The 19,036-nt window shown below is 49.9% G+C and overlaps 1 protein-coding gene across 1 annotated transcript in view; it reads left to right on the top strand.

Moving 5' to 3' along the window:
• Positions 1–19,036, top strand: part of GNB1L (G protein subunit beta 1 like) — a 121,844-nt gene that overhangs the window by 385 nt on the left and 102,423 nt on the right. The window lies entirely within an intron of this gene.

The following is a 19,036-nucleotide window of genomic DNA, read 5'->3' as shown; positions in this document are numbered from 1 at the left end:
CTGCGGGGGCTCCTTCTGCTTCATCTCCAACGTCCACTCTCAGAAGGTTTGGGAGTGGAGGAGGCGTGTCAGAGTCACGTGACCGTTTCCCACCTTCCCCCGCGTGGTGATGATCATTTTTACTAGTCCTTCAGCTTGTGGAGCCGCTAAGCATTTATTAAGCACCAGCTGTGTATCAGGAACTGTGCCTGGGAACACAAAAACCAAAGTGGCAATGTCCTGTCCTCAGGGAGCTTCCGGTCTATCGGAGGAAAGCTCGTGAACCGCCTCTAAATATCATGGGGTGGGGAGAAGGGGGTCGGGAGATATTGGGGGCTTAATGATAATAGCCCTGGTTTTAAGGTTGCCCATGCCCTTCACACGCGTCACCCCATTAAATCTTTGACCACTTCAGCCTCTGCCCCGGAAAGAAAGCCAAAGGGCAAGAATCCCAGAGTGCTGTGGTGCCTTAGAGAAAACTCTAGAAGGGGCCGCCCACCATGGACCCAAACGGGAACAATCCCGGTCCCTGCCCCCCAGGAGTCCCCAGGCGAGGGTGTTTAAGGCTCTAAACCAGGCAGTGGGAGGGGGAGGGGGAGGGGATTCCTTGCCTAGGCCGCAGCGTACGGGATAAATAGGAAATCCTTAACGAGGGAGGCCCTGGACGGAAAGGGGCTTGGACGGGCAGACGGGAATTCTAGCACCGGCTCGGAAGCGGACTGTGTGACCCTGGTCAGGTGTGCCCCCTCTGTCAGAGACAAGGGTTCACTAAAGGGCTCCTAGCGCTTGGAATGCGGTAGGCTTTATAAACGCTCGCTGTTATTAGGCTGATGGGCTTTTTCCTTTGATCCCTTTTAAGTGCTCTTAAGAGTGATGTCATACTTAAAGAGAAACCATCTGGGCGGCCTGTTGATTTAGAAACCTTCAAATGAACAAGATCTAGTTTGTGCTTTTATTTATTTATTTAAAACTTTCCCCAATTACATCTTACCCTTCTGTTCTAAGACTCCCAACACTTAATGGAGCGGATTTGTCCGGCTTTAGACGCGCTACAATCTTCCTCCGTTGATTTGAAAATGATCAAGAAAAATCTAGGCATTTTTTCCTCTGGGTGATTTACCCACCAATCAGGACGTTTCTGAGTGCGCGGGGCACGACCTCGATTTCCGAGGGAGGAAGGTGTTTGAGCAAAGTGCAGGAGGCCGTAAATCAGGGGCCTCCATCAGGGCCTAGGAGGGGGTGGCCATGGCATCGGCCTTCTGGAGAGTCAGATCCCGCAGGACGTTGGGGGGACCGGGTGCCAAAGGAGGGCATCGGAGACAGTTTGAAGATCTCTCATTTGGGAAACGTGGAGCAGAGAAACGGCAAAGAAATGAGGAAGTTTAGCAAATGGGCACACCTCGGCTTCTGACTTGGGAAGAGGCGGGCGTCAAGCTGACATCTTGTTCCGCTGAGACTGGCAGGGCCGGAGAGGCTGGGCTGGGAGAGCGTCAGAGGTGGGCAGGGGAGCTTCCTGACAGACGGACCTGGTCATCAGGCTTTGCGTGTGAGGGGGGCCTGCTGGGTACGGGGCTAAGCTAAGACTTGGAGATCCCGTGCCCACCTCTGTCTGCTTTGGGGTCCGCGAAGTCTGGGATGGGCCCCAGCCCGTGCTTTATTCGGGGAATCTTTGCCCAGGTGTTTACACGCATCCTCTCCAGGGGATCCACCCTTGGACTGAAGGCTTCCCCTAATGGTCTGCTACTGACGCCTGGGGAGTCCCTGTGAAGGCTCGGGCCTCGGCTGCCACTTCCTCCTCCCAGAAAATCTCTGCCACTTTGTGGGTGAACAACGTCGGCGAGTGTGAATCGCCCTTTGCCCACAGAGAGCGGTCCTTAGGCTCGTGGGCAGACTTGTCTCTGGGGTTTATTTGTCTAGAAAATATGAATGCTCTCAGCCTAAGTATGGCGGATGCCTTGACATCAGCAGCTCAGTAGCAGCTTTTGCACGTGGTAGTTACTTAATATAACTCATCATGTTGACTATTATGGGTGTGAGTGTGAGTGTGTGTGAGTGTGTGTGTGTGTGTGATTGTGAGTGTGTGAGAGTGTTGTGAGATTGTGTGTGTGTGTGAATGTGATTGTGAGTGTGTGTGAGTGTGTGTGTGTGTGTGTGTGATTGTGAGTGTGTGTGAGTGTGTGTGTGAGTGTGTGTGTGTGTGTGTGCTTGCGCACTGTACTGGCTCGGTCGGAGTTCCCACAAGGGAAGGATTGCCGGGGCCGGGCTGGTCAGGGGAGGCTTCACGCAGGGAGTGAAAGCGGAGCTGGCCCTTTGGGGATGGGGGCACCGGGCGGTGTGTCTCAGAGCGGGAGGGTGCCCGGCCTTCTCCCCGCTAGAGCTGGAGCTTAGGTTCAAGAGCAAGAGTGAAGCAGTGAGCAAGGAGGCGGGTCAGAAACTTGGGGCCCGATTCCGCCTTTGCACGTGCTTTTCTGCAAAGTGAGGAGATTGACTTGATGACTTCTCAGATCCCTTCTAGCCCTTAATGCCACGAAGTGAAGGTGGGGCCACTTGGGAGAGTGATTGAATGGCAAGCGCTGAGGCTGGATTGGAGCAGGAGGCAAGAAGGGACCGTCTTATTTTCTTAAGCTAAGGAGGGACACGATGAAAAGCGTCTTTTGGAAAGATTAATGTGACAGCATCAGGACGGGCAGGAATGGGAAGAATTTGGAGGCAGAGGGACCAGTTTGCAGCCTGACCTGGGGGGGGGCAGGAATGGGTCCAGAGAGAGAGGAAGACCAGGCAGGGGGATCCGGAGAAGGGACATGAGGGAGGAGCCTTGTCTGCGTTCAGCCCTGGTGCCCGGGCGTTGGGGGACTGAGGGCTGGTGGAGAACCTGGGTCCACGGTCCCTTTCTGTGGCTGATGACCTGGGTGACCGTGGACTGGTCATCCTCCTCCAGCCCTGGGGGGAAAGGCGGGAGCCGGACTCTGAGGTCTCCCCCAGCTGGAGACGGGTGGTTCTCGGGGAGTTTCTGCGAAAGCCACTTGTTGATGAAGGAAGACGTGGAAAGCTTTTGTTTGAGCACGTCCTGTGTGGGATGAGAACAGAAGCGGGATGGACCCTGCCCACCAGGAGTGGACCTTCAGCAGGGGCGGCTCCAGGGGGAGAAGGGACAAGCTCACTATGGGCATCCTGGCGCATACGCGTTAAATGCCCATTGTCGGCCAAGAGCCAAACACTTAGCACCCGGATGTCAGCCCGGGCCCAGGCCAAAATGGAGAGAGAAAAGAGAGATACAAGGACTGAAGGGTCCTGCCCACAGCGGCTGCGCCCAGGCCGGTCCTGTGCCAAGCTGCCGCCCTACAGAGAGATGTTTTCCATTTTTTGTTCATCAGAGACTTCACTTGAGATGGTCCTAGTGTGAGCATTACCCTGCTGTTTTACAAATGAGGGAACTGAGGCCCAGAGAAGTTGGCCTCCATTAGCCACGTTCCTGTTCAAAATGAGGGGAGATCTCTCAGCTCCCATTGGGATAGAGCCAGAACCATGATTTCATGGGGAAGTCCCAGGTGAGGAAAGTCCCTCTCCATCTTCTTCCTTTTAACTTAGAAAGTCTTTTGGGGCCAATGACTTGACCAGGCTCACACAGCCAACCTGTATCCAAGGTGAAACCTGAATCCAGGTCTTTTTGGCTGCAAGTCCAGTTGTGTGTCAGCATTTCTCAAACTTTTTGATCTCAGGCCACTTTACACTCTTCAAAGACCCCCAGAGAGTTTGTGTTTTGTGAGTTGTAGCCATTCATATTTATCATATTAGAGATTAAACTGTTTGTGTGTGATTGTGTTAATAGTTTTGACTTCTTGAAACCCCTGATGAGCTCCGGGGGATGTCTGTGGATTTGTGGACCACTCTTGAGAGTTCTACACTGCACCATCCTGCTAAGGTCCCTTTCAGGTCTTTTATCCTGGGATACTTTATAGGACACAACTGGACTGAAACCCAGGCCTTGGGATTGCATTTGGAGGGTTTGTACTTGGAAGACTTACATTTGGAAGGCTTGCACTTGGAGGGCTTGTGCTTGAGGGGTTTGTATTTGGAGAGTTTGTACTTGGAAGATTTGCACTTGGAGGGCTTGCGCTTGGAAAACTTGTATTTGGAAGGCTTGCACTTGGAAAGTTTGTATCTAAGGCTTATACTTGAGGGCTTACAATTGGAAGGCTTGCACTTGGAAGGCTTGTATTTGTAAGGTTTGCACTTGGAAAGCTTACAATTGGAAGGCTTGCACTTGGAAGGCTTGTATCTGTAAGGTTTGCACTTGGAAGGCTTACAATTGGAGGGCTTGCACTTGAAAGGCTTGTATCTGTAAGGCTTGCACTTGGAGGGCTTACAATTGGAAGGCTTGCACTTGGAAGACTTGCATTTGGAGGGCTTGCACTTGGAAGGCTTGCACTTGGAGGACTTACATCTGGAGGGCTTGTACTTGGAGGGCTTGCACTTGGAAGACTTGCATTTGGAGGGTTTGCACTTGGAGAAATTACACTTGGAAGGCTTGCACTTAGAAGGCTTATATCTGTAAGGCTTGCACTTGGAGGGCTTATAATTGGAAGGCTTGCACTTGGAAGACTTGCATTTGGAGAGCTTGCACTTGGAGGGCTTGCACTTGGAAGGCTTGCACTTGGAAGCTTGCACTTGGAGGACTTACACTTGGAGGGCTCACAGTTGGAAGGCTTGTATTTGTGAGGTTTGCACTTGGAGGGCTTACAATTGGAAGACTTACACTTGGAGGCCTTGCACTTGGAAGGCTTGCACTTGGAGGACTTACATTTGGAGGGCTTGCACTTGGAGAAATTGCACTTGGAAGGCTTGCACTTGGAGGAATTGCACTTGGAGGGCGCTGCCTTTGAATGATGGACAGCTCTCCTCCGCCTTCTCAGCAGACTGTGGGGCTGGGGTTTATAGGCTGACTCCTTCCAGGCTTCTCACTATTATGAAGTAGGATTAGGGGAGAAATTTAAAGTAAGGAGAGATTAGGCACTGCATTTGCTAATCTCTGCTCAGAATGGCTGCTATTTCCCTGTTCCAGAGTGGGGGGAGCACCCACCCTGCTAATTCTCCGTTCCACTTAGTTAGCAGACAGTCCAGCATTAGTCACAGGCAGATAGGGAATGGAGCATGTGTGTGTGTGGGGGGGGGAGGTTTGGCCAAGGTGCGGCTGCTCCTCCTGGGAGGGTGCGGGGAGAACCTGGCCCTTCTTCCAGCAGTGGGGTTTGACTGCCTTGTGGGTAAATACCCATAGAGATCTGTATTGGAAAACCGACATGCAGACTCAACTCTGAGAGGGCCGACGTAGATAACACAGAATGTAATGTTTGGGAAAGAAAAGGGGGAGAGACGCCCAGATAGTGATCAAGAAAGAGACAGACCGAGACAATAAGAAATGGAGACAGACAGAGACACAGAGACAGAGGAGAGAGAGACAAAGAGACAGACAGACAGACAAAGGGAAAGAGAGACAGAGACAGAGGAGAGAGAGAGAAATAGAGATAAAGTGAAAGAGACAGAGAGAGATGGAGACAGAGGAGAAAGACAGAGAGACAGAGAAACAGATAAAGATAAAGAGACAGAGATAGACAGACCAACACAGAGACAAACAGAGGGAGAGGACAGAACAGAACAGGACAGGACGGGATCACCCGTGCAGGAAGTTGGATCCTTACTGCAGGCAACAGAAGATTCTCTGACCATTTTAGGGGAGGTTGGTGAGGGGCAAGATGGACTGTGGTTCTCCAGGGAGAGGCAGCATTTAGGGGAGCCAGGAAATAGGTGGTGTACATTGGTCAAGGTTGTGGTGTGAGGCCAGCAGGTGGACCAGTGGTTCTGGAGAATTGTAGCTTCTCAATGAGGGAGGGGTTTGACTTGAGAGAAGAGCTGAGCAGTTAGTTGGGGAACTCTGTGCAAGGGGCTTCTCCTCCTGCCTCGTGTGGTCTGTGGCAGCGTGGGCCTATTGCAGAGCGCTCCGGCCCAGGCACTGTCCGGCGTGACTCAGTCATGGCCACAACTGAGCTTGGTTCCTGGCTCCCTTTCTCCTGCCTCTTCCTTTTACAGAGGAGGCACATGAGCTCTTGGAGACTTTCAGGAAGTCGTGGAGCTGGTTAATGCTGGTTACTAAGACCAAACCCAGCTCTCTGATTGCCTGCCCCATGTCTCTTCTCCACTGGGGTGTCCGCCATTTTTATACATCGCTTGCTGTGGTTCTAGGGCTCGTTGTACTGTTTGTGGCAGGGTCACAAACAGTGTGTGTCCTGGCCTGCAACAGAATATTCATGAAGATCTTTCAATGTAATACATGTTATTTTTCAGCAGTGAAACAAAAATACTTTTACAATAAAGTTGGAACGCAAAGAAGAGCCGGTTTTTTGGAGGATGACCCGCGGCAGAGCCATCATTCATATGGAGTAACACTCCCGAGTTTAAGTCTCCACTGGGTTAAAATGGGATTGGGGAAATAGTTAACAAAATGAATAAAAATATAATTACATAGCTATTAAACATACAAAAACATAAATAATGTTAACATGTGGTTTTTTTAAGTCAATAGAAGGCCACAGGGATCCTTCTCTATGGCTTAATGACCCTGTTTCTTTCTTTTTTTTCTTTTTGTTTTTTAAATAATATTTTCCCCAGGTGTAGATAAAAACAATTTTTTATTTTATAAATTATTTTTTAGTCTTCCTAATTATATGCAAAAACAATTTTTAACATTCATTTAAAATTTTTTTGAATTTTCAAATTCTCTTCCTTTCCCTTTCCATGAGACGGTAAGCAATTTGATATGGATTGTACATGTGCAGTCTTGCAAAACCCATTTCTGTATTAGTCATGCTGTGAAAGAAAACAGATCAGAAAAAACCCAAATACACGAAAAAGAAAATTTTCAAGTGAAAAATAATCTGCTTCCATCTGCCTTCAGACTCAGTTCTTTCTCTGGAGGTGGACAGCGTTTCTCTGGTGCATCCTTTGGAATTGCCTTAGATCACTGCATTGCTGAAAATAGTTACTTGATCATCGTTCAGTACTGTTCCCACTTGACCCTGTTCTCCTGGTTCTGCTCGTTTCATTTTGCATCAGTTCAGGTTTTTCTGAAACCATCCTGTTCGTCGCTGCTTGTAGCACCGTAGCGTTCCATCACAGTGATGTACACAGCTTGTTCAGCCATCCCCCGTTGGTGGGCATCCCCTCCCTTCCTGTCTTTGCCAGCACAAAGGGAACATTTTTGTACAAAAATCTCTTTGACCTAGTGGTGGATCAAAGGGTACGTTGGCTTTGTTGCCTTTGGGCACAGTTCCACATAGCTCTCCAGGACGGCTGGATCAGTTCACAGCTTGTGGCCTCCATTTCTATTTGAGTCTGACCCTGCTGGTTTAGTGGGAAGAGCTTTGGGTTTGAGTCCTGACTCACTGCTGTGTGACTTTGGATAAGTGACTTTCCCTCTATGCACTTCTCTCTCCTCATCTTCGAGCGAGGGGTTTGGACTCCGGTGGCTCTGATTTTCTGATCCGGCCACCTTAATGGCACCGGGAAGCCGTAAGTGAACCGATATCCCAGCGAAGGGACTAGGAGAAATGATTATTTTGGTAAGGCTGGAATGAAAATGAAGCCGTAGAGTGAATGGTCTTGAATTTCTCGTGAATGACTCGCCTGTGCTGGGAACATACAATATTCATTAGTCATTGCCTTTTGGGGGCATCTCTTTGTACTTGAGTGAAATTCATGAATGAAAGCAATTGCGAAACTGCTGCTTATTCCTCTGGGAATAAAGTCCTGAATGAGGCCATTTTAGCTTCTGCTTTCCTAGGCAAGTGAAAACCCCCTCCTAGGCCTTTTCTAGGTATTTTGCTAGGATTGAAGTTGCAGTAACACGTTAGTGTTTGACCCCCGAAGACACTGCTCTCTTGAATTCTCGTGTTATTACTTCATTCTTGTCAACTTTGAGGTGTAAAGTAAGACCTTGGTAAGCTATCTGGAGAATGGCAGGATCTTTCTTTTGTAAATACGCCTGCCACAAAGCAGGCATTTAATTGTATTCAGCCAGAGAAATGTCTAGTGCCAAAGAAAGCAGATCCCGGGAGCCTTAGTAACCAGCCAGCGGGCTAACAATGGTTGCCGACTATGGACTGGCAGACAGGGTCATAATTAAAGTGAAATAAATATGCCAGAGATGACTTGAGTCACTCTTGACCGTGGGTAGGTTTTCTGAAAATGGTAAATACCCAAAGGAATATGTGCTCAATGTCGTCCTAGTAGATCTTTTATGCGGCAGACCTGGCCTTCCCAGCATGCATTTCCCAGTGTCGTATTTGGCTCTAGGAGAGCATTTCTGCTCCTGCGTTAAGCAGATGGGAGATGGCCAGCTGAATGCTGGATCAGGTGTACCTGCCGTGGGGGCTCGTGGAGAATTGTCCATGGCGCTGAAGTTCCAAGGTCACGCTGGTATTTCACTGTGTTGCTCTATATAGGCTTTGCCAGGTATTAGGATTGGAACGGGGTCTCATTAATATTGCCATCTAAAAGGATGATCTCAACTTTAACCAATTTTTTTTATTATAGTTTTTTATTTACAAGATACATGCAGGGGTAATTTTTCAGCACTGACCCTTGCAAAACCTTCTATTCCAGCTTTTCTTCTCCTTCCCCCCACCCCCTCTCCTAGCTGACAGGTTGTCCCATACATGTTAAATATGTTAAAGTATATGTTAAATACAATATAGGTTTACATATCCATACAGTTATTTTGCTACACAAGAAAAATCAGATTTAGAAATACGGTAAAGGATTATTTTGGTAAGGGTGGAATGAAAATGAAGCCATAGATTGAATGGTCTTGAATTTCTAGTGAATGACTCTCCTGTGCTGGGAAGGAAATCAAAGATGCAAATGGACAAAAACAGAGGGATTGGAAATGTTATGTAGTGGTTCACACTCTTCTCCCAGAGTTCTTGCCCTGGGTGTAGCTGGTTCTATTCATTATTGAACAAATGGAACTGATTTGGATTATCTCATTGTTGAGGAGAGCCATGTCCATCAGAATTGATCATATAGTATTGTTGTTGAGGTATATAATGATCTCCTGGTCCTGTTCACTTCCCTCAGCATCAGATCCTGTCAGTCTCTCCAGGCCTCTCTGAAATCCTCCTGCTGGTCATTATTTACCAAACAATAATATTCCATAACATTCATATATCACAACTTATTCAGCCATTCTCCCATTGATGGGCATCCACTCAGTTTCCATCAACTTTAACAAGTACGGCTGAACGAGAATTTCTGGAAATATCCTGTTCTTATCATTAGTTGAATTGGTGATATATCCATTCGTTGGCTCTATGCTTCCCAAGCAAGTGAGTCAGTCAATTTGACTGGGGCTGACTTAAAAACTGGTCCTTATTCTAGATGTAGCATTTATTCTTGGCTTTCCTAGGAGAAGAGAGTGTTCCTGAGGGGGATTTTGTGTACATTGCGCTCCCATAGAAGAGTCATTTGATTGGGGACAGCAGCTGCTCTTTTCAGGGGCCTGTTCCTGTCTGTCTCTCCCTTCCAGATTCGCAGCTGGCCCAGAGAAAGCCCATTTCTGGAGAAAGCCAGGCTGGAGCCCGGGGTTGCTGTCGTCCACAAGACGGTGGACTCTGGGCCTCGTGCGCCCAGGCTCCTCCTTCTTAGCTCAAGCTGAGTTTGTTAACGCCGTCATTCTCCACGTGGGTCTAGAATATAAATGTTTGGTTTCCCGACTTTCAGAATCTTAGATATGAAGGGGTCGTGTCTGTCTCCCTCCTGGAAGCACACTCAGAGCCTCTGGGCACCTGTTCATTTCATGGGTGGGTCTGTTCGGAGAAGCAGGTGTGGAAGGTGGTCCCGACGCGGGTGCTTCTGCTAGCCGTACTCCTAAGGAGCACCTGGGGCTTGTGCAGTGGCTGAGTTCATTATGTCTTTTCATAATGTCTTACCTAATGCATCTCTTTGGATGTTAGGCTGGGTGCAGGTGGGTCTGTGCCCTCAGTTTTCTGAAAGTTTATTCTGAATAGTGAACGGGCCCCTCTCCAAGATGATATGGAGAAGGAGCTGGGGCCATGGCAGTATTGTGAGAATGGCAGACTGCTGGTAGCAAAGCGGGCAGCACGCTGCTCCTGGCGGTGGGCAGCTGGCATGGGCCTGGGCATTGGGAAGCATCCGACCAAATCCAGATGAGGCTAGTGGTGGGATGCCAGGCTGATGGGATCCAGGGCTTACTCTCAGACCAGAATCTTGGCTCTAGCACATCAGCAAGCATCCGTCATACAAGGCCTCATGTTGGTGCTGGGCACACTCAAATAGCTGCTGCCCTGCAGGAGCTTCCGTTCTACTCCTAAGAGTTTCTAGGGACCCAGAAAAGCTGCCGTATTGTTGAGGAGTGAGGATGGCTCAAGGACAGAAAAGAAACTGTAAGGTGCTGCTGCTAAGTATGCTAAGTGCCCTTGGGCTTCCCTCTATAGTTAGGATGCTGGCTACATTTGCCACATTAAATTGACATTTGTCAGAGAAAGAAAATTATAGACCAATCTCCCTAATGAATATTGATGCTAAAATCTTAAATAAAATATTAGCAAAAAGATTACAGAAAATCATCCCCAGGATAATACACTATGACCAAGTAGGATTTATACCAGGAATGCAGGGCTGGTTCAATATTAGGAAAACTATTAAAATTGACATTTGCATAGGAAGCCAGGGAAACAGGGCTCGGAAGCTTTTTCAACAAGACACCTGGGAAAGGTTCCAAAGCACTGTGGTGTGAAGGTGACACAGGAGCCGGGAGGATGCTGGGTCCGTCTTCTATGGCCATGGACTCAAAGAGTCTTTCCCAATCCTTCTTTTTCCTGATCAGCAAAGATTTTTCAGACACCTTAGTGTGGCTCTCTTGGGCCCTCCCTTTGCCTGTGCTCAGCCTTGTAGCCCCAGTGACGTCCCCTGGTTCTCTCTCCTTTTTTTCAAATGCAGAAAAATGGAATTACTTGAAGAATTCTAAAGAATTGTCCATGAAACCCACTCCTTTTTGAACCCAGGTCACTTTGATCCTTCAGAGAAACACTGGAAATGGCTGCAAGTGGGCCTCTGCCGGCTTTTAGAGTCCCTCGTCACCTAGGACCGGGCCGGTACCCACCGTGTAGCCCGTGACCCCTGGTGGTTCCCTCCGGCCTTGGGGCCATGTCCCTGGCTGTCCCCCTTTTGGGACGTTCTTCCTCCTCCTCCCTGCCTCCTGGCTGCTCTGACTCCATTTCTTAGCCAAGTCCCCTCTCTGAGGAGCCTTTTCCTTAACCTGAGCACATCAGTGTGGGAGGGCCCTTGCTTCTCCTGCCTGGCTCCCCTCTGTCCCTACGGGTTTGCCTTTGCCCCTCATTAGCCGGTGAGCTCCCCGGAAGCGGAGCCTGTTTTTCCCGGCTTTGGCCATTCTTTGCTCCAGTACGGAGCCAGGGCCTGGACGTCCGGGGCTGTTTGAGGGACTGGCTCCTGGAGGCCGCCCGCTAAGGCAGGGAAGGTTGTCAGAGGAGGGCACTGACAGGCGGGATCAAGTAAACATTGGTTTTACTCAGAAAATAAGGAGATCTGTCGGGGCATGTGAGGGGGCTGTTGTTAAACAGTTATTAATGGGGTGAGAACCTGGCCACAGCTGAAGTCAAATGATATGTAATCCCTTTAGAGGACTCGGCTCACTTATTATTCCCTAATTGCCTCGAGCAGACAGAAACCATTTCCCTCCTAAGTCTCCTTATTCAGACTTGTGGTGCTTCCTTGTTGGATGCTGACGCAGAACTGGGGCTTGGCTGCTCCGCGGGGCTGATCCTGCGTCTCACGGCTCCATGCCGGGCTGGGACGGCGTTTCGTGGAAAGCAGTTGGAGCTCTTTTCAGGGAAGGCTCCTGAGCGAGTCCCCTTGAGTGACGGTGCTCCACTCTCAGCCTGCAGACTTGGCTGCCGAGGTGGCTGCGCGCCCTCCTGGGAGCCAGGGGCACTCCCAGGGCCGACGTGTACAAGCAGAGCCCGTAGGTGTGGGCTGCTCCCACCCCGGCCTCCCTTGAATCCCCGCCTCAGACCTAGCTCTTCATTCTCCTCCGTAAGGGACGACTCCCAGGCCTGGGTGGCCATCTTTCTCTCGAGAGCCGCATTCCCGGCTGTCCCGTGGGCATCTCTGGCCCCAGCTCCCTCCCATGGGCATCTCTGGCCCCAGGTATCCCGTGGGCATCTCTGGCCCCAGCTCCCTCCCATGGGCATCTCTGGCCCCAGGTTTCCCATGGGCATCTCTGGCCCCAGGTATCCCGTGGGCATCTCTGGCCCCAGCTCCCTCCCATGGGCATCTCTGGCCCCAGGTTTCCCGTGGGCATCTCCGGCCCCAGGTTTCCCGTGGGCATCTCTGGCCCCGGCTCTCCCATGGGCATCTCCGGCCCCAGGTTTCCCCTGGACATCCCCGGCCCCACGTTTCCCATGGGCATCTCCGGCCCTGGCTATCCCATGGGCATCTCGGCCCTACGTTTCCCGTGGGCATCTCCGGCCCCAGCTGTCTCCAGCCAGGGGCCTAGTGGATATTTCACACTTGATGTGGCCACAGCACAGCCCCTTCTTCATCGCCATCTCCCCAGCCCCTTGCCACATCTACCCTTCCCTCGTTGCATTTCTATTGAAGGCTTCTCCTTCCTCTAGGCCGGGTCCTCCTCCTCTCCAACAAGCAGGCAGGTGCCTTTCTCTGCGCAGGTAGCCACCCTCCTGGTCTAGGTCCTCATGGCCTCTCTGCTCACTCGCCTGCAGGAGATGGGGACCTGCGTTCAGATCCCGCCCGCCTGAGAGGCCTTGGACAAGTCCTTTGTGCCCTGTTCCTTCCTTTTTCATGGGAGGAGCTTGGCCTTTATGGTACCCGAGGTTCTGCCCAGCCCTGAATCTCTGGCCCTCTGGTCCCCTAAGGCTCTTCCCTCTCCTGTGTGGGCCCCCCAGATGCCAGCTGACTAGGGCAGTCCAAGGCCCCAGAAGCTGCTCCTCAGGGCGGCCTCAAAAGCCCTTCCCAGCCTGCTCCCCATCGACCTTCCCTGTCATCTCTCTGGTGTGCTCGGTTCTAGCCAGCCAAGTGGGCGCCTCGCTGCTCCCCAAACCTGACATTTCCTCCTCCTCCTCTGGGCTTTGGCTCAGCTCTCCCCCAGGCCGGGGGCTGACTTCCTCCCTGTCTTTACCTCTTGGACTCCTGATCCTCCTTCCGGGTTCCCCTCAACGACCCCCTGCTCCATGAGGCCTTTTCTGGATCTCCTTCTCTTCTTGTATTCCTGGTGCCTAGGACAGTGCTGGCCCAAAGTAGCACTGCATGATTGCTTTTGTTGACTGACTGACTGACTGACTGAATGCACCTTTGAGTGAAAACTGTTCTGTCCCTGCTAACTCCACGGCCCGACCGGCCCAGGACCCTGAGGGATCGCATGTGAAAGGTCAGTGTTGTCTCCTGAACCTGAACTTTAGAGGGGAGAGTGGGTGTAACCCCTCAACATTTGGTTTTTCTAATAATCCATTATAAATCTGCCATCCATGAATTCCTCTAAACAGTTTATGAGGGGCATAAACTGACATCTGTTCTCTCTCTCTCTCTCTCTCTCTCTCTCTCTCTCTCTCTCTCTCTCTCTCCCTCTTTCCCTCCCCCCATCCCCCCGTCTCTCGTCTGTCTCTCTCCATCTCTGTCTTTATTTCTGTGTCCCTCGGTCTCTGTCTCTGTGTGTCTCTGTTTCTATCTCTCTCTTTCTCTTTCCCTCCCTCTCTTCCTGCTCCCTCCTTTCTTCCCTTCCTCCCTCAAGCAGAACAGCCAGTAACTTCCTCGCTTAGTGATAATTTCATCCTTCAAAGGGCAGAAGAACAAGCACGAGGAAATTCCATTTTTGGAGCTGACTCTCACTAATTGAGTTGCCAGGGTAGAAAAAGTGGAACCTCCAGTCTCAAGGTTATGATAGTGAAGGGGAAGAAATCCTGGCAGAACCTGCCGTCCTCCCCCACCAGCACCAAGTTTGTGGAAAACAGATTTTGGAAGGTTTAGGGGAAAAGAGCTAGGATCATCTGAATCCCCTGGGGTGGGGGAAGCCAGCCAAGGAGAGAGGAGATCGGTATCACTGGATCCAAGATTGGGGGGTTGGAAGGGGCAGGAGCCGACACCGGGGCAATCCCTCATCTTAAAGATGAGGAAACAGGGACTTAGCCCGCTCAGGTGGGACGACCCGGCTCTTCCCGACTCCAGATGCGTCCCCGTCTGCCTTCCACGCTGCTTCTCTGCTTTCAACATGCTGCTCAGCAATGAAATTCTGAGGACACAGAGGGAAACAATTCCACTGAGGAGGGAAAATGGGATTTTTAAGAAGTGACTGATGTGTGGGTACACAGGAAACTCACCAACCAATTTATATTTCAAAAGGAAATGGCCAGAAGAGCGAAGCAAGGTGGAAAAACAGAAGATGGGAACCAGAGGTTAATCTGGCTTTATAAAAACCAGTGTTAGGGCAAAACTATTTATAGCAGCTCTTTTTATTATAACGAAGAATGGAAACAATGGGGTGTCCGTTGACTGGGGAATGACCAGCCACACTGTGGCCTTCGCATGTGGTAGAATATTATTCTGTTATAAGAAATGAAAAAGAAAGACCTGGGAAGGATGGACTGATGGGAGCAGAAACAGGAGAAGTTTTTACGAGGACACAGTAAATGTCTGGTGAGAGATTCGAGATGCAAACAGGGACTTTGGGGATACAACCAGCAGGGGAATGTGTTCACATATGTGCTATAAAGCTTTGGTTTTTTCTTTTCTATTTTTTTTTTCAAGGACACATAGACAATAGAGAAAACTAATTTTTTTGTTCATTTGAAAAGAAAAAAGAAGTGAGAAAGTCACACTGTATTATTAAAACAACTCAAATCTGATTTGTCCAAAGAAGTCTTTTAAATTAAAAATATTTTTATTGATGTCTTTTATTTTTGCATTACATCAGACAAATGATTCATGCTGAAAATGGGATTTGGTAGAGGAAAGGATCTAGACATAGACACAGTAATTTTGTATAGATGTCAAGCTGATATCAGTCATTCATCCTAAAAAGAGACTAAAAAGTGCCTTAGCAAACACGTGACCCGCCAAGAGAAAAGATGTGGCATCTTTAGGCTGTACCACTGTAAGATGTAAGCTGATTTACCACGTCTTTCAAGGAAGGATGATGGGAGATTGCGAGAAGTAGCGCCTAAAAAAATTTGAGACAATTGGTCAACAAGTATTAGGTGCTTACTGGATGCCAGCCTCTGGGCTAGGTGCTAGGGATACAAGGATCCTCACTGATAATGAGCTTGCCTTCTGCTGGGGACATATGAAATAGGTTTTGTTAAGTAGGATTCAGTCTAAATAAATAGGGAATGATTAATAGAGAAGAAGCAAATTAAGAGGGATTAGAAAAGGCTTCCTGTAGGAAAGGCATATAGAAAGTGCTTAATAAATGCTTTCTTTGTGTCTGTCCCTTGTCCTCTGCCCTGGTAGGACTTCGTCTAGAGCATTATTTTGAATATCGATAAGTTGGAGAGTCTGGAGGAGGGTGGCAGCATGGTGGAAAGCCTTGACTCTGTAGCATGAGGGCAATTTGAAGGAGCTGGACAGATTTAGCCTGGTCAAGAGACATGTTCTGGCAGGGTTGATGGAGGGACATCTTCATGGTTAAAGCTGTGGGAAAGAGGAAAGGGGTGCCTCAGGAGCAAGTGAGCTCCCCGGCCTTGGGCTCAGGGGATCTTGGGCAAAGAATTCCCTTTTTTTGGTCCTTGGTTTTCTGACAGATCTATTTCCTCACAAGTAAAGGATTTCCATGAGCAGAGCAGAGAGAGGAAGCTGCCCCCACATAACTGCAGTGGAATTTGGGGGTCAGGCTCCCATTTCCTATGTAAGAATCAGTGATTCTCTGTCAGACTCTGCTGATGCTAGGGTACCACGTCAGAACTGTCTTACAGTTCTGTCCAGAAAGATGGCGTGTGGTGGATCTATGGACTCCAAACAGATACTGGGTAATTTTCTTTTAGGAGTGAAGCAGCTAACAGCTGTGGGACTCAGGAAAGAGTTCCTACAGAAGGTGACGCTGGAGCCGATTTCGGGTCAGGGAAGAAGGAGCCGGTGTGGGGGACGGCCAGTGAAAAAGGCCTGGAGAATGGGAGATGGATGTGGCGGGAGGGAGAGGAAGGAGGCCATAGGAGACGTGGCTAGGCCATAGTGGCTTTGAGTCTCAAAGGGAAGAACTTAAAGTATTAAGCCTGAGAAAGCTTGGGAGGCCAGGCCCGGAGGGCCTAGGAAGCTGCTGGATTTTAGCGGTGGGGACATGACCTGATCTGATTTAAACTTTAGGGAATGACTTGGCCCTCCTTGTCCGGACACTGATTCGAGTGGGGAGAACCTGGAGGAGTTAGGACCTCGGGGAGCGAGGGGGTGGTGGCTGGGAGTGGAGAGAAGAGGTGGATGAGGGAGAAGTTGCAGCAGAAGAAATGACCAGATTTGGCGGCTCGCAGAGACTTGCGGGGGTCACCAGCCACGTGGAGGCAGGGTCTGAGTCCAGGGCCACGGTTCTCTCTGTTGCCTGTCGTCTCTCTCCTCAGTGTTGCCCACCCACCCCAGTTCTTGTGTTTAGTGAGGAACAGTGGGCCTTGGACATGAAGCTGACACCCCCAGGACCTCCTCATTTTGGTGAAAAAGGATCCAGAAGTAGTTGTGCGGGGGCGTCCCCTTGGCAAAGCAACAGAAGGGAGAATTTGTGCGGAGGGGACTGTGGGAAGTCGGGTGCGCCGGGGCCCGGCCTCGAGGATGCAGGTTGGTCCAGTCGTTCTGGAGCAGGAACCTCCTCGCTGTGTGCGATCAGAATGTCTGTCCTCCGCCAGGAATCCGGAGCCGTGTTTTTCCTGCTTTATTCCATCCATTTACACCGGAGGCTCTCCACCCTCTTTAAGTCCCACTGACTCTGGCTTGTCATCCCTTATGACAGCACAGGTTCTGAAGGCTGAGGAGGGGCAAGCCCTGTGGAGCTCAAGAAGGCCCCGAGACCAGCCGTGTCTGTCTGTGATCAGGAAGCTTGATGGTTTTTGTCACTAATTAGTTGTGTGTCCTCGGATGGGAGTGGTTAACTCGGGCCACCTTCCTTTTCTCACGTGCCCCATGGGAAGGTCTTTCCATTCTAAGACTCGTCTCCTTGACATTGTGCATTAGTGGTAGAAACAATCTTTAGGAATCTGAGAATCCAGACTTAAAGTGGAAGGGCAGCAGGATGGAACGGGGAGAAGAAGGCAGAATCGCCCTTTCCCTTCCGGGGACCTAGGAAAGTACTGGCGACTCTGTCCCTCTGTAAGCTTTCATTGAATGAATACCGATAAAGGCAATTATTCCCAACAAATATCTTCTAGATATATTTGGGTGTGTGAATCCAGGCAATGGGTTTCAACTAGAGTCTGGAGACCCGGATTCTAATCTTGCCTTAACCAGCTTTGTGACTCTGGGTCCCTTCTCTTAAGAGCCAGGATTTATTTCTCCTTAAATTTGCACTTTTCCCACTGATTACCTGTTATGAGGAAAGCGTTTTGTAAACCTGTAAGCCCTGTGTAGTGGCCAGTGATGAATGCCTATTGTTTTGAGGTGAGATCCTGGTTACAGACCTGCTCTTGGGGTTTCCTATGAGGTATCTCTATTGGAGACTAAAGACTAGCTCAAGTATAGCCCTAGAAAAGGGAAACCAGATAGTGAGCTGGCCTTGAAGAGGCCTTGAGGTGCAGAGGTTTAAGCCGGAACTGTCTGGGAGCCCCGTGGGGGAGGCTCCTCACCTGCCACCAAGCCCGGGCCTGGAAGAGCTGGGATCCCAAGGGGATCCTGGAGCCATGGAGGGCCAGGGCCTTGGATTTGAAATTCAGCTAAAAAAAAAAAAAGAGATGGCACGAATGGGTGCAGTAAAGCAGGAGTCTGTTATTTCAATCGATTTTTATTGATAGCTTTTCTTTTTACTTCATTTAGATTTTCTCCTGCACCCTTGCCCCATCTCAGAGAGCCGTCCATTATAATGAATACTTTAAAAAAACAAGAGGAAGAGAAACCGGTCCAGGAATCATCTGACATTACATGCTGGCCACCCCCCGGTCCCAACGATTATTTGTCAAGGACCTCCCGTGCACTGGGCGCTGGGCGCTGGGCAAGGCTCTGCTGAGTGAAACGCTAAGGCTAAAATCCTCCCTCCTGGGGGAGAGTTTGCATTCTAACGGGGGGCGGGGTGAGGGTGGAACAAGGGCACGGAAAAACAGACACGGCCTAACCGTGGGCTTGGGTTTTCGATCATGGAGGAAGTCTTTATTCAGAATGCTGCTCTTTCTTTTTCTTCAAGAACCCTGCAGGAAGTGACCTGGCTCACTGGGCCTGACTTGCCGGTAGAGAGGAGTAGAGATGCTCCCCGGGGGGACGGGGTGCACCGAGACGGTTTCTGTCTCCGACCACGAAGAACCGAATATAAAGTCCACAGCACAAGCACCGGCCAAGTGGTTCCAGCCTGGGCAGTGGGAGTCGCTGAATTTTGATATTGGGAGAAGAATTCCTCTTAGAAAAATGAGCCAAGAAGAAAAGCAATGGTGACTTTTCCTGTTCAGACATCTGGAACAGCTGTTTCTTCCCCCCTTGAATGAAAGAAGGGGCTCTGCACCCGCGTAAGATTTAAGAAGGTACAGAGTGTGACCAGGGCATTAAGGCAGAAGGCCATACGATCCGAGCGTATCTGTCGGCGCTGGGATGGGGAGAGCCCTGGTCACGAGAGGTGCTTTGCTCTCCCCCCCAACCCCCCCACAAGAGAAAACAAAGACTATAAACTGGGCAATAAATCTGCTTTATGGTTCACAGGAGAGAGGGCGGAGGAAGGCCCTTTGTGTTATCTTTGTTATCCAGAGATGGAGGAACGCTTGATATACAGCATGGGAGCCTCGGATATTAACCTAATGATACTCAGATGGATTAGACTTCCACAATTTCTTTTAGCTCC

Source organism: Antechinus flavipes, chromosome 1 (assembly GCF_016432865.1).
Source record: "Antechinus flavipes isolate AdamAnt ecotype Samford, QLD, Australia chromosome 1, AdamAnt_v2, whole genome shotgun sequence".
In the NCBI taxonomy this organism is placed as follows: domain Eukaryota; kingdom Metazoa; phylum Chordata; class Mammalia; order Dasyuromorphia; family Dasyuridae; genus Antechinus; species Antechinus flavipes.
This window is presented reverse-complemented; position numbering and strand designations above follow the sequence as displayed.